We start from the raw sequence: 12049 nt of genomic DNA, 5'->3' as shown, positions 1-12049 counted from the left end.
TCATTGAGAGAAATTAAATAAGACATGCCATGTTCGTGGATTGGAAGACAATATTAAGAAGGCAGTACTTTCCAAAATAATCTACAGATTTAATGCAATCCTTAGCAAAATTCCAGCTGGATTCTTTGCATCAATGAACAAGTTGACCCTAAAATTCATATGGAAATGTAGGGGATCCAGAATGGCCAAAAGAAGAATAAAGTTGGAAGACTCACACTTCCCAATTACAAAACTTACTGTAAAACTACAGTAATCAAGACAGTGTGGTATTGGCTTAATGTAGACACATAGATCAATGACAGAATTAAGAGTCTGGAAATAAACGTCACATCTGTGGTCAATCGATTTTCCAAGAACATTCAATGGGGTGAAATAGTCTTTTCAATAGATGGTGCTGGGACTACTGGATATCAACATGCAAAAGAATGAAATTGGACATTTGCCTCACATCATATGCAAAAAATTTAAAAGGATGAAAAACCTAAAGGTAAGGGCTAAAATTACAAAACTCTTAGAAGAAAAGAAGTGTGTAAATATCTGTGACCTTGGTTAGGCAACAGTTTCTTAGATTTGAACCAAAACACAATAACAACAACAAGGATAAATTAGATTTGACTAAAATTGAAAAGTTTTGCATGTCAAAGGGCATTATTGAGAAAGTGGAAAGAAAAAAAAGCACTCTTACAACTCAATAATAAAAACAGAAACAGCCCAATTTTAAAAATTTAAAAATTTCTGAATATAAATTTCTCCTAGGAGAGGTGACATTACCAAGTGGCAGAATAGATAATCCTGGCAGTGCTACCCCCACAATGAATCAACTTGTAACTATTGAAAACAAAAACTGCACTCCTGTAATTACTAAAACTCGGGGGAAGAGGAGGAGAGACCCACTAAGTCCATGAAGGCATGGAAAGCTGTGGCAAGAAAGAATTACCCCAGTCAGACCCAGATGCAGCCCCTCATGGAGCAGCTACCAACACATGAGCAGCTAGCTAAAAATGGCAAAGCTGCAGCAGCACCCTTTATGTGAAGCTACTTGGAGTCTGTAGGTGACAAGGGTGCTGTGACCACTGGCACAAAAATAAATAAGTAAATAAACACTGTAGAATACACCATCCTATTTCCGAGGCCAAGAAAGCCACTTGCAAAGCGTCCTCTGTGCTGGAATAGGAAGGAGAGGCCACAGCCAATGGGAGGAAGAAGTCACCCAGAAGTTGGTGAGTCTTTGCATGGGACCCATGTGAGGCCTGGCCCATGGGAAACATCTACAGTGCTTGGGGGAGTGGGGAGCTGATCCAGCAGGGGTGCATTTGGGAGCAGTGTAGGCAGCTGATCAGCCTTCTGATCAGCACAGGTACCACAGAGTGAACATTAGTCAGTGCGATAGAACTTCAAGGGACAGTTGGTGGGAAAGTCTCAAACCCAGGCCAGAATTTCCACACAGCCAGTGGCATTTGTGGTGATCCCACATGACCCAGAAGTGACTAACAGGCCAATATTTAAAATTCAGTCTGTACAAAAGTTTTCCCCAGTCCAAGAAACAACAGTAAGACAGCAATTTAGCTCAAGCACAGGATTCAATTTCCAATCCCCACAGGAAGTTTCCCCCAATTTGGAAATTAACCACAGGACAGCAAATTAGCTCCAGTGCAGTTTTTAAGTGGTGGAAGTTGCTATTAATCCACACAGAACAGAAAACAACCACAAACTGGAGACAAAATTCTGACATTGAGCAGGAAAGATCTACCACCAGCAAAGAACACCTATGTAAAGTGAAAGAGGTAGCAATGGAGAGACACAAAATACATCACCTCAAATGCCCAGGCAGCAATGGAGAGACACAAAAACTGAGAAAGGACAGAGAAACATGACACCACCAAAGAAAACCAGAGAAGCACCAGAAATGGACCTAGAGGAAAAGCAGATTTATGAAATTTCTGACAGATAATTTAGAATACTCTTAAAGATGTTCAGAGAGTCACAAGAAAATGCAGATACAAAATTAAATGATATCTGGAAAACAATCTGGGAGCAGAACCAGAAACTTGACACAGAAATAAAATCAATTAAAAAACAAAATAGAAATTCTAGAAATAAAGAATACGTTATCTGCACTGAAAAACTCAATAGAAAGCTCCTACAGCAGACTTGATCAAACAGAGGAGAGAATCAGTGAGCTCGAAGACAGAACATATGGAATTATCCAAACAGAGGAACAAAAAGAAAACAGAAAAAGAAAAAAATGAAACATAATTGCAGCAATTATGGGACTTCTTCAAGCAAAATTTCCTGTGTGTAATTGGCATACCTGAAGGAGATGAAAAAGGAAGAGACCTAGAAAGCATATTTAAGGAAATAGTGGCTGAAAAATTCTCAAGTATGGAGAAAGATGACAGTATCCAGGTACAGAAAGTTCAGAGCTCACCAATCAAATTCAATCCAAAGAGGAACACACCAAGGCACATCATAATTAAATTATCAAAAACCAAAGACAAAGAAAGAATACTGGAAGCAGCAAGAGAAAAAGAACACAAAATTCAGTGGAAACCCAGTACATCTTTCAGTGATTTCTCAGTAGAAACCCTACATATAGGCCAGGAGACAGTGAGATGACGTATTCAGAGTGCTGAAGGAAAAAGCCTGTTGATCAAGAATTCTGTATCCAGCAAAATCTTCGAATATGAAGGAAAAATAGTCTTTCCCAGATAAACAAAAGCTAAAGAAATTCATCAACACTAGGCGTGACTTACAGTAAATGCTAAAGGAAGTTCTTCATGCTGAAAAGAACATGACACTAAACTGTAACAAGAAAACATTTGATGGTACAAAACTCACAAGTAAAGTAGGTATACAGACAATCTCAGAATACTCCAACGTTGTAAGGGTAGTGAATAAACCACTTATATCCTTACTATGAAGACTAAAGGACAAGCCCAACAAGATGATAATGAACTCAACAACCACATAAGAGAAAGGCAATATTAAAAGATGTAACTAACTTGGTACAACAATATGTCAAAAACTGGGGGTGGGAAGAAGACATCAAAGCACAGAGTTGGCTTTGGCTTTTTTCTTTTTTTCTTAGCAATGAAAGTTAAGTTGTTATTAGTTTAAAATAATCTGTTATAACCAATTATTATTCTTTGTAAGCCCCACGGTAACCAAAACACAAAAACCTAAAATAAATATCTTAAGAATAAATCACTAGAAATCAAAATATACTACTAGATTAAACCATTTAATCACAAAGGATGATAATAAGACCAGAAAGGAGGGAAAAGGGATCAGTAAATCAATAAGAAAGAAAGTAACAAAATGGAAGTAACAAGTCCCTTTATATCAACAGTAACTCTAAATATTAATTGATTAAATCCCCCTATTAAAAGACACAGAGTAGCTGAATGGATTATATAAAACAAGAACCAACAATATGCTGCCTAAAAGTAAACTCATTGTACCTATAAGAACACACATCTTCTGAAAGTGAAGAGATATAAAAAGATATAGCAGGCCAATGCAAATCAAAAACGTGTAGGAGTAGCTATACTTATATCAGATAAAATAGACTTAAAGCCAAGGAAAGTAAAAAAAAGATAAGGAAGGTCATTTTATAATGATAAAGGGATCAGTTCAACAAGAGGGTATAACAATTCTAAATAGATATGCACCCAAAACTGGGGCACCCAGATATATAAAACAAATACTAGTAGACCTAATGGGAGAAATAGACTCCAACATGGTAATAACTGGGGACTTTAATATCCCACTTTGAGCAAAGGAAAGATCATCCAGCCAGAAAATTAACCAAGAAATATCAGAATTAATCTGCACTCTAGGCTGATTAGACATAATGGACATTTATAGAATATTTCATCCAGTGGCTGCAGAATACATGTTTTTCTCAGCAGCACACAGAAATTTTTCTAGAATAGGCCATATGTTAGGTCACAAAACAAGTCTCAACAAATTTTTAAAAAGTGAAATTATACCAACTAACAATAAAAAAATCAATAACAGAAGGACATTGGAAACTGTACAAAAACAGGGAAATTAAATATGCTCCTAAATGATGAATGGGTCAAAAGAAGAAATTAAAAAGGAAATTAAAAAGTTCCTGTGAACAAATAAAAATTAAAATACAATATACCAGAACCTATGGGAGACAGCAAAAGAAGTTGTAAGAAGGAAGTTTATACAATAAATGCCTACTTCGAAAAAATAGAAAGACTGCAAATAAACAACCTAACATTACACCTCAAAGAACTAAAACAAGAACAAGCCAAACCTCAAATTAAGCAGAAGGAGTGAAATAACAAAGATCAGGATAGAAATAACCAGTTAGAGTTTAAAAAAACAATACAAAAGATAAATGAAACAGAGAGTTGGTTCTTTGAAAATGTAAACTAAATAAATAAAGCTTTAGCTAGACTAACAGAGAAAAAAGAGAGGACTCAAAAAAAAATAAAACTTGGACCAGCCTTGTGGCGCACTCAGGAGAATGAGGCGCTTGGGAGCGCAGTGGCGCTCCCGCCGCGGGTTCAGATCCTATATAGGGATGGCCAGTGTGCTCACTGGCTGAGCGCGGTGTGGGCGACACCAAGCCAAGGGTTGCGATCCCCTTACCGGTCACAAAAAAAGACAATAAATAAATAAATAAATAAAACTAGAAATGAAAAAGGAGACATTACAATGAATACCACATAAATACAAAGGATCATAAAAGACTATTGTGAACAACTATATGCTAACAAACTGGAAAACCTAGAAGCTAAAATGGATAAAGTCCTGGACACATACAACTTACCAAGGTTTAATTGTGAAGAACTAGAAAACCTAAACAGACCAATAATGAGTAATGAGATCGAAGCAGTAATAAAAAATCTCCCAACAAAGAAAATCCCAGGACCAGATGGCTTCACTGCCAAATTCTACAAAACATTTAAAGAACAAATAACAATTCTTCTCAAACTCCTCCAAAAAATTGAAGAGGAAGGAATACTTCCAAACTCATTCTATGAGGCCAACATTGCCTTCACACCAAAACCGAAAAAAGACACAACAAAAAAAGAAAACTACAGACTAATATCCCTAATGAACATAGATGCAAAAATTCCCAACAAAATACTAGCAAACAGAATCCAACAACACATTAAAAAGATCATTTACCATAATCAAGTGGGATTCATCCCAGAGAAGCAAGGATGGTTCAACATATGTAAATCAATAAATGTGATATATCACATCAACTGAATGAAGGAAAAAATGTATGATCATTTCAATAGATGCAGAAAAAGCATGTGATAAAATCCAACACCACTTCATGATAAGAACACTCATGATAAAAACAAATTAAGTATAGAAGGAATGTATCTCAACACAATAAAAGTCATATACAACAAATCCAAAGCTAATATCATACTGAATGGGCAAAAATTGAAGGACTTTGTTCTAAGATATGGAACACAACAAGGATGCCCATTTTCCCAATTCTTATTCAATATAGCACTGGAAGCTCTAGCCAGAGCAATAAGGCAAGATAAGGCAATAAGGGCATCCAAATCAGAAAGGAGGAAATCAAACTATCCCTATTTACAGATGATGTAATTATGTACATAAAAAACCCTAAAGACTCCACCAAACCATTACTACAACTAATAAATGAATTCAATAAAATAACAGGATACAAAATCAACACACAAAAATCAATAGCATTCCTACATGCCAATCATGAAATATCTGATGAAAACAAGAAAGTGATCCTATTCACAATACCTACCAGAAAAATAAAATTCCTAGGAGTAAATTTAACCAAGGAGGTGAAAGACCTCTACAGCAAAAACTATAAAACATTGGTGAAAGAAATTCAAGAAGACACAAATAAATGGAAAGATATTCCCTGTTCATGGGTTGGAATTATTAATGTCATCAAAATGTCCATATTACCAAAAGCAGTCTATAGATTCAATGCAATCCTTATCAAAATACCAACGATATTCTTCACAGAAATAGAAAAAAATTATTTAAAAAAATTTGTATGGAACCTCAAAAGGCCTCACATAGCCAAAGCAGTCTTGAACAAAAAGAACAAAGTTGGAGGCATGAAATTACCTGACTTTAAAATATACAACAAAGATATAGTAACCAAAATGGCATGGTACTGGCATAAAAACAGGGAAATAGACTAATGGAATAGAATAGAGAGCCCAGAAATAAACCCACACAGCTACAGTCAACTGATTTTTGACAAAGGTGCCAAAAATATATGTGAAGGAAAGGACAGCCTCTTCAATAAATGGTGCTGGGAAAACTGGATGTCCACGTGCAGAGATTAAAACCTGACCCGTCTTTCACCAAACATGAAAATCAACTCAAAATGGATTAAAGACCTAAATTTACTACCTGAAACTATAAAACTACTAGAATAAAACATAGGAAAAACACTACACAAAACTGGAGCGGGGAGTGCTTTTTTGAACAAGACTACAAATACACAGGCAAAGCAAAACCAGACAAGTAGGAATACATGAAACTAAAAAGCTTCTGCACAGCAAAATACGCAATCAGCAAAGTGAAGACAGAATGTACAGAGTGGGAGAAGGTGTTACAATCTACACATCCAAGCTAATATGAGGAATATATAAAGAGCCCAAATGACTCAACAGCGAAAAATCATGACCCAATTAAAAAGTGGGCAAGGGCCGGCCCCGTGGCTCACTCGGGAGAGTGTGGTGCTGATAACACCAAGGCCACGGGTTCGGATCCCATATAGGGATGACCGGTTTGCTCACTGGGTGAGCGTGGTGCTGACAACACCAAGTCAAGGGTTAAGATCCCCTTACCGGTCATCTTTAAAAAAAAAAAAAAAGAATTCATTGCCTGACAAAAAAAAAAAACTCTTTAAAAAAAAAAAAAAAAAAAAAAGTGGGCAAAGGACCTGAACAGACATTTCTCAAAAGAAGACATGCAAATGGCCAACAGGCATGTGAAAAAAAAAAAAAAAAAGCTCAACATCACTACCAATCAGGGAAATGCAAATTAAAATCTCAAGGAGATATCTCACTCCATTTAGAAGGGCTATTACCAACAAGACTGAAAATAACAAATACTGGTGAGGAAAAAAAAAAAACCCTTTAAAAAAAAAAAAAAAAAAAAAAGTGGGCAAAGGACCTGAACAGACATTTCTCAAAAGAAGACATGCAAATGGCCAACAGGCATGTGAAAAAAAAAAAAAAAAAGCTCAACATCACTACCAATCAGGGAAATGCAAATTAAAATCTCAAGGAGATATCTCACTCCATTTAGAAGGGCTATTACCAACAAGACTGAAAATAACAAATACTGGTGAGGATGTAGAGAAAAGGGAACTCTCCTACATTGTTGGTGAGAAGGTAAATTGGTATAGCCATTTGTGGTAAACAGTTTGGAGTTTCCTCAGAGAACTAAGAATTGAACTACCTTATGACCGAGCAATCCCACTACTGGGTATATACCCAAAGAAAATGAAATAGATATTTTGAAGAGACACCTCCACTCTCATATTCATTGTAACACTGTTCACAATAGCCAAGAGATGGAATCAACCTAAATGCCCATTAACGGATGAATGAATAAAAAAAACAAACTGTGGTATATATACACGATGGAATACTATTCAGCTATTTTAAAAAAAGAAGAAAGAAAGAAAAGAAATACTGTCATTTGCAGCAAAATGAATGGAACTGGAGACCATCATGTAAAGTGAAGTAAGCCAGGCACAGACAGTAATGCTGCATGATCTTACTCATATGTGGTATCTAAATAAATAAATAAATAGCTCTCACAGAAGTATAGAGTAGAATAATGGTTACCAGAGGCTGGTAGGGGACAGGGTACAGAGGAAGAGGAAGTGGTAGATTAGTGTGTACAAATCTATGCTAGGACCCTAAGTGAATCGATGTATTGTATATGCATGTATTGAAGCAACACAATGTTTATGCACAAATAAACATTAAGGAACAAAATAAAATGAAAAATAAATTTTAAAGGGAAAGCAAACATAATAAGTTACAAAATTATAAATAAGTAGTTTTAGGGGGAGGGGAGAAATTTCTCCAAGGAAAATACACAATGGTCAATAAGCACATGAAAATGCCCAACATCCCATCATTCATCATTTGGGAAATGCAGATCAAAACCACAATGAGATACCACTTCAAACCAATTAGGATGGCTGTAATAAAAAATTTAAGAAACTGAAACAGAAATGTAAACTAAATGTTCATGAGGAGATGGAGAAATTCGAACATTCATACATTGCTGATAAGAATGTAAATGGTGAAGCTGGTGTGGAAAACCGTGTGGCAGTTCCTTAAAAGTTAAACATAGAATTACCATATGATACAGCAATTACACTCCTGTGTGTACATCTGAAAGAATTGAAAATAGGTACTTGAACAAATGCATATGCATGCCTGCTCCTAGATTCTTCCAGAACTGGCCAGTGCCCCCAGGGAAGTAGTGGCATTCATCTGTCTGGATTTCTGTCTTCTCCCAGATCTTGGCCCTATATTTCTTTTCCAGTGCTCTGATATCTTCAGGCAGAGGGATGATGCCTTGGGGAGGTTTGACCTCAATTATCCGGTCTACTCTCAATAACAGCAAAAGTCACTTGGTTTCATTTTCAATTTGGAGCGATTTCCACCCCCTTTCTTAGAGCTTTCTCCTTTTTTTGGCTTCCTGGTTGTTCTACCTTTCTGACTGTTCCCCTCAGTTCATTTTGAATGCTTTTCTTCCCCCTTTTACTCTGTTAATATTGATGACTCATCAATATTCATCTGTGTATTCAACTCTTCTTTCTAGACATACCTATCTTGTCCAATTTTGGAGTTTCAAATATCATCCATATGCAGATGACTAGATTTTTCTAATTCTCATCTTTAGCCAAAAAACTGAACTTATTGGAATTTCTTGAACATGACGTGGCTACCTGTGTATTTGTGCTTACTGTTCAGCCTTCTGTTCTGCTTGGAATGCCCTTACCTCCCTTGTCCACCTTGCAAACTCATCAGTTCTTCACACCACAATCCTTTCTCATTCTTCATGTACAAGTAGGTGCCTCTCCTTTGTTTTCCCATAGTATCCTAATAGTAATAATAATAATAATAATGATAAGTATGTTAATATATAAACTTATACTTCTAAAAAAGTTATATGTTGTACTGTTTTGATTAAACAATTATGAAATTGTTCAAAGTGCTTTCCCTATATTATTTAATCCTCATAACAATCCTATGAATTTGGTTATATTATTATCCACATTTTACAGATGATGAATAAAATTGAAGAGAAGTAACTTGCACAAGATTACCAAGTTTCAGAGTGAGGATTCTCAGGCATCTGGCACCAGTCTGTAGTCTTTATCCCTATATTATGTTTAAGTCATCATATTAATCATAATCATCTCTATCATATGTTGAGAGCTAACTATTGTGCCAAGCATTGTGCTAAATTTACATGCGTGATCTGATTTAATAAATAACTCTATAATGTAGACTCCATTCTTTTCCACATTGAGAAAACTGAGGCCCAGGTTAACTGATTTCTTTGCCTGTTTTGTGGTAGATTGCAATTCTCCACTCTCCCCTATATTCATGCCCTTCACAATGTGGCTTCGTAATTCTTCCCATCAAGAGATGAAGTCTATTTCCCTGACCCACAGATCTGGGCTAGCCTTGTAATTTGCTCTGATCAATAGACTGCAGCAAAAGTGATGTATCAAGCCTAGGCCTCAAGAGTCCTTGTGCACTACTTCTCCCTCTTTCTTCGAACCCTGTCACTGCCATAAGAACAAGCCAAGGCTAACATGCTGCTGCTGCTGAGAGACTATGCAAAACAGAGACAAGGCATCTCAAGTAAGGTTATCCTCAACCAGCTAGGCTGCCAGCTGATGAGAAGTATATGAGAGGCCAGCCAACTGTAGACTTGCGAAAAATGACAGCTATAGTTTTAAACCACTATATTTTGGGGTAACTTGTCATACATTAGTATGGTGGCAATATATAACCGATTCAGTAATATAGCTAGTAAATGACAGAATCACACACACATACACACTTGAAGAAATGGCCCGAGACATCTTATACAGCTTTGTTAGGAAACTAAAAAATACAATTTAACCCCTATTCATGCCTTGTCCCCAGAGTTCACTAGAGAACTATAGACTGGCTGAATCCTAGCAAGAGCAGATGGTGGTGGAGTAGCTCTGGCAGTTGAGTAGAGGCTGGTCATGGTCTTTTCAGAGCACAGAATTGGCTGAATATCCATGCTGAAAGACACTTGATGCTCAGGAATGGGTCAGTGCTGGAGTTTCACGTTAGAAACCATGGCCTTCATAGGGCAGGAGGTTCTGCCAGTGCTAGTGAGGTTTGCTCTGGCCAGAAATACAGTGATGGAGGCTGGATCCCATTCTTCAAGGAAAGGTAAATTCACTCATTCATTTACTTATTCAACAAATAAAAAGTGTCCACAATGTCCTAGAAATTGTTCTAGATGCTGAGGATGCAGTAGTGAGTAAAACCAACTTTCTCAGCCCCATTGAGGTGTATGGAGACAAACAATACATGCAGATGTACAATGCCTAAATGCTATGGGGGAAAACAAAGCAGGATTAAGCTGAGGGACAAGAAGTGCAATCAGTTTGAGAGGTCAAGGGGAGACCCCTCTAATGAGATGACACTTGAGCAGAGACCTGCATGAAGTGAGCAAGACATGTAGATATTGGGTTAGAGTGTTCCAGTGTGGAGAACAGCGCATTCAATGTTCCCGACTGTGCTTGGTCCGCTAGAGAACAGAACAAGGAACAGAGAACAGCCAGATTTGAGTGGAATGATCGAGGTAGAGAGCACCACGTAGAAGACAGTGGGCAACAGTGAGGAATAGATTTTATTCTACATATTACCACTACCATAACCACTATATACCAGTACACAGTAATGCTTTTTTGTTCACTAAATTGAGGGGGCAAACCCACAATTTTTATCATTTAAGGTAAACTGTCCCCAGTCATGTGAGTCATTTGTGCAACTATTTGATTCCTCGGCCAACTACTGTACCAAAATCTCTGGACATAAAGACCCAGAATCAGTTTATTATTCAAAAAAGAACCTTCCATCCTTACAAGGTACGGCTGGATATGCAATGAAAATGTGAAAGGACACAGACCAAAGTATTTACATTGGGTACTTCAGGCACACTATTTTAGTTGAGTAGAAATGCCTTAGAGAATTTAAATTTTAGTTTTTTTTTTTTGTTTTTGTTTTTTGTCTTTTTGTCTTTTTTCGTGACCGGCAACGGATCGCAACCCTCAGTGTCACGCCCGTACCGGACCGGGACCGGCAACGGGATCGCAACCCTCGGTGTTGCCCCCGCTCCTCGCTCAGCCAGTGAGCGGGAACCGGTCTGTATGTGGGATCCGAACCCTCGGGCAGGAGCGCTGCCGCGCTTCCCAAGCAGCGCACTGTAGCAGTGCACCACCAGGCCGGCCCTAAATTTTAGGTTTTTAAAATCAGCTCTTTTAAGGACATTTCTCCATCTTTTGTAAAACTGTTACTAATGACGTCCATTTTGTAACATATCCCAATAAAAAGGATCTTTTTGATACTGAATTGCACACAATAGGAATGCATTCAATCTTTTTTGGATAAATGTATAGCAAGTCTCTTAAGAGTTTAGTGTCGGGTTAAGTTGGTCACCATCCTATTGTACCAGGATGCTTCTACCACAGTAGGAAGTGAGCAACTCACAGCATTTCCATTATTGCTACAACAGTAAGAAATTAAGCACTCTATAGTGACAACTATTCTTGCATAGGTTACAAACTACTTAAAATCCCTTTTGGACTTAGGTGGCTAATTAACAAATGAATTGGATGAATGGGATTTCTAACCTATCACCAGGTATTGAATTATGCAAAATTATCTAAAGATTAAAAAAAGTTATAGAAAACCAACTTAGACCATACACAACTTAAAGAGAAAAAATTTTATTGTGATATAAAATGCACTTATAA

This window comes from Galeopterus variegatus, unplaced genomic scaffold (genome assembly GCF_000696425.1).
Source record: "Galeopterus variegatus unplaced genomic scaffold, G_variegatus-3.0.2 Scaffold1822, whole genome shotgun sequence".
Lineage (NCBI taxonomy): Eukaryota > Metazoa > Chordata > Mammalia > Dermoptera > Cynocephalidae > Galeopterus > Galeopterus variegatus.
This window is presented reverse-complemented; position numbering follows the sequence as displayed.